This window comes from Euprymna scolopes, chromosome 20 (assembly GCF_053919585.1).
Source record: "Euprymna scolopes isolate OS-2025 chromosome 20, ASM5391958v1, whole genome shotgun sequence".
Lineage (NCBI taxonomy): Eukaryota > Metazoa > Mollusca > Cephalopoda > Sepiida > Sepiolidae > Euprymna > Euprymna scolopes.
In genome coordinates, this window is record NC_136501.1 from 98,040,661 (window position 1) to 98,045,200 (window position 4,540).

Genomic DNA, 4,540 nt, shown 5'->3' on the forward strand with positions numbered 1-4,540 from the left:
CTTTGATTTGTTCCTTTCGTCAGCGGCCTTCACCCCCCTTCTTTTTTCTTCTCGATTCTATTTATTCGTTTTCTTTCTATTTCTCTCTCTCCACGCGCGTGCGTAAACACACACACATACGCGTACTCACACACATATGGATACTCGTGTGTGTACAATATGGTTCCACTTATCTAGGCACACCCAAATACTTATATTTGAAATAGAAACGTAAGGAATGCAAGTAAAGGAGCCTTCAAATATAAGCGTACTTACATAAGCATCTCGTAGCAACGGTTCGTATTGCAACGTGTTTCTGTATAAGTTTTAGTCCTGCGCCTTTATTTCATTGATTTAAATTTGTTATATGCTTTAAATTACACATCCTTGTGCATTTCCGTTTAACAAGACTGTTTGGTGTATCGTCTAAAGTTTTTCTTTTTTTTTTTACATTTTTACCGCAACCAAGGCACAGTGCTACTAGCATGTAGGGAGCTACTATCAGGGGCATAAGTGGCAGGGATATTATGTAGGGAGTTGAGCGACAAGATGTCAGTTCATGTTACACTTTAACTTCTGAATGTCAGTGCAAGTAGAGAAGCAGAAACCCGGAAGGATGTTCCAATGTCTAAAAGTTCTGGGGAAGAAACTTTTAGAATCGAAGACTATCTTATATCTAGGGAGCTCTACTGTGTAGGGTTGGACTTTGCTGTGTGTCGGTTTTGACGGGAGCAAGTACGTCTTAGTTGTACGAATGCTTTGTGTTCGTCGGAGAATCCACCATTAAAATATTGTAAAATAGGCATAGGGGTTTAACAAAAAAAATCCAACGATATTTCTACAAAATAAACAAATAGATGGCAGAGAGAAAAATGCTATTTGAAACCAGTATTAGAGACGATTTCCCTTTAGAAAATATCTAGATTCGTCCAAAATAAAAATAAAAAAAAGTTTAAAAAATCTAAGCGTTTATTTGTGAACATGTTATGATAAGTTGAAGCGTTCCCAATGGACAAATTGTCCGATTGATGTGCGTAGACGCCTATAAAAAGGAGGAATGTTATCACGAAACATCATAGAGAAACTCAATACGACATTTGGCCCCGATTACGTATTTGTTCAAGACGTAATGATGTTATCTTGGGTTACCGGATGCAACAAGTAAAACGAACAGACACGTGTGCACATATTAGACGCAGCACATCATTTTATCAATACAATACAAATACTCTTTTTTTTTTCTCATGTTTGTTTTAGTTTTTAGCATACGGGTTTTATAAGAGTGTAGTAAGCATGTAACAGACATGAACGTAGGCCACTAAAAGTAAAAGCAATGTTTTAAGAGAAAGTAGAGAACGAGGCGTGGGGAAAGGGAAAGCAAAGGGAGGTAAATAGGCAATTACCCAGAAATTGCTGTAAAAAACGAGCATGACAATAAAAGATAACATATGCGACAATGGAAGACCAGAACTCGATGAATAGGAAATGTATGTCGTTTAAGTGAAAGAGATGGCTCGAAAGATAGCCGCCAAAATGCGCATACATTTTTTTTTACACTGACGCTCAGAATCTCTTTCGTACCGTTTTCTTTTTTTTTTACATTGCGTTTTATTTAAAGGTTTAGAGAAAGAAAGAACATAGAAAAACTACCGTACGTTTTAGATGTTAATAGCACAGCTGTTTTGAATAAAATGATATATATTTTTTTTCGGAAAATTGCACAGAGGAAGATAAAAACAATAAAGAGAATATTCATTAAATAATATTTTATATTAAAAACAGTAAAATATTTACATATCACTATAAGAAAAATCGGTGATAACATTCGTAATTTATTATTACGATATAGCGAATAAATACAACATTGTATTAACAGAATTCAAAAAAAAACTAAAAGGCAGCAAACTTCCATTTATGCAATGCTCACAACTTTAGCTGGTTCGAACACTCTAGATTGTCTAATATATTCGCCTGAATTCGGCGTTTTATAGTTCTTAATTCCCTGTATGTCCCTTGCGCGTAATCTTCCGATTTAATTACCCTTTGGCAAACGTTTCTTAACCAATTTCAGTTCAAAGTAGTTACAAAGTAAATAGGAATTCTAGGCTATGAGGTGTCGGGTCTTCTAACGCGTTGGCTTCTCAATTAAGGGTTTATTGATGAGCAACTGAGTTGCTCTCAACGTAAATACCGAGGGGGTCAATCTTCGCCGTATTTTCACCGATCCAAGATAGTTTATTTTGACGGAGTTGGATTCCTCACAATTCAAAATACAATAAGATCATCTTTTACTTGAAGACCGATCAAATTCCCAGTTCAATCGCTGCATTTTCGCATAACTGAAAAACATAAAATAAAAACAAACTTATTAGTAAAGGCAAATGTTTTCGGTTTGCGACGTAGAAAGTGTTTTCTTGAGGATATTATTTGAAGGAGATGAAACTTTGATACTCACGCGCTGTTACTTTGGTTTATAAGTGGAAACCCGATCACGTAACGCCTCGCTATGCACGCAACTATTGGATTTTGAAGTACTAACACGTGCATTGTAGCCGCATGCGTCAGTCTACCACCAAAATATTATTTATCATTGAAGCACGCTTATTATCATATCTATTAGCGTATGTACCTATGTATGTTAATTTACGTATTTAATAATACACTCACATTTACATATTCATATATATATAGCATGCCTATTGGAGAGAAGTTGAATGCCTATTGGAGAAAATTGAATGCCTACTGGAGAGAACTTGAATGCCATCTAGACACTATCCTCAAGTGTCTAAGGCGTATTTGTAAAGGGGTTTGCCAGAAACAAAAAACTTGGTATAAGGATACTTTTCTTAGAAGTAAACCCTGACCAAATATTCAACATCACATTTTGTATTCGCTGCCCAAATTAGATCTTCTTACAATGTTTATCTCACATTAGCTTTTACAAGGAATGACACGCCATTCTAAATGAAATAATATAATGATAACTAATAACTATTTCGAACCAAATGTCCCCTTGCTGTTATTTAAGATCATGCGCAACATTAGCAGCAATTGTAGTTTTTCAGAGATTTTTGAAAAAAAAACAAATTGTAATTCATTTGAAATCTGTTAAAAAGCAAATATATATAATTAACTGAAAGTTCTTAACGATGAGATAAACTTATATTAAAGGGGCTGACATAATTATTTGATATAATAATTAAACACCTACGGACACTCGTGTTTCATCCTTTCGGGAATCGTCAGTGCAGGATGTCACGATCAAGGTCAGTCGGGTGATTCGAACCCCGGCAACAGAAGTCATGTCTGACTTCATTATCAAGGACCCGAATCATTTGGTTATAGACAACCGCGATATATACAGTTGAAATTAAACATTTATTCCTTTTATATGTCTTTACGTCAGTCAGAGTGATCTTATAATAATGCGAATTTACGCCTAATGGAACCGTTGACCGACTTCATTACAACTGAAAGGGCTCAACGATAAGAAACAAGTGTATTAAAGAGGCTATAACAATTAGATACCTGCATACACTAGTGTTACATGTGTTCGGCAATCATCAGTGTAGGGTGTCACTATTAACGGCACTCGAGGGATTCAAAACTTGGCAACAGAAGTCCTGGCTGACACACACACACACACATATATATATATATATATATATATATATATATATATATATGTATGTATGTATGTGTGTATATATAATTTTAAACGAAGTTGGTACTGTATATCTCTGCTAAAGAAGTAGAGATGTATTTGTTTTTAGCTTGCTGTACAAAATTTAAGTTAGTTTTATTTTCAGAATATCATAGTTTAAACTGGCATATATATATATATATATATATATAAATGTATAATTAAAATATTTTTACGTGCATCAAATAAAGTTATAGATTAAATTAATATACCTATCTATTAAGTTTATATATATATATATATATATATATATATATATGGTAATTTATAAAATATATATGGCGACAAAGCTACACTGAATATTCCACGTTTAATCAGCTCTAGGATTCTTCAGGCTTGAGTGGATGAAACGCGGAATATTCAGTGTAGCTTAATCACCAAATATATTTTGTAAACTTCTAACTAGTTCTACCTACGTATTGAGAACTTTTGAAGTAAATACTTAAAGTTTACGCATGAATTTATACTTTCGTATATTAATTTTGTGAGTAAATGAAGTAGTTATATATATATATATATATATATATATATATTAGATGTGTGCGTATGTATATATATATATGTATATATATATGTATATATATATGTATGTATATATATATGTATATATATGTATATATATGTATATATATATGTATATATATATGTATATATATATGTATATATATATGTATATATATATATGTATGTATATATATATGTATATATATGTATATGTATATATATATATATATATATATATATATATATATATATATATATATATATATATATACATGCGCGAGCATATGCCTGTGTGCGCGCTGTATTTTTATGTGTCTACGCCAAGGTGATTAGAGGAAAAATCAGAATTATGTT

General features: G+C 32.5%; 1 long non-coding RNA gene across 1 annotated transcript; it reads right to left on the reverse strand.

Annotated features, from left to right (window-relative positions):
- Positions 1-1,014: 1,014 nt before the first annotated feature.
- LOC145241552 (uncharacterized) lies at positions 1,015-2,556 on the reverse strand. The gene is made up of 2 exons (XR_013862575.1): positions 2,435-2,556; positions 1,015-2,318 (listed from the first exon to the last, which is right to left on the reverse strand). It is a non-coding gene; the product is annotated as an uncharacterized LOC145241552 (long non-coding RNA).
- Between the last annotated feature and the right edge of the window lie 1,984 nt (positions 2,557-4,540).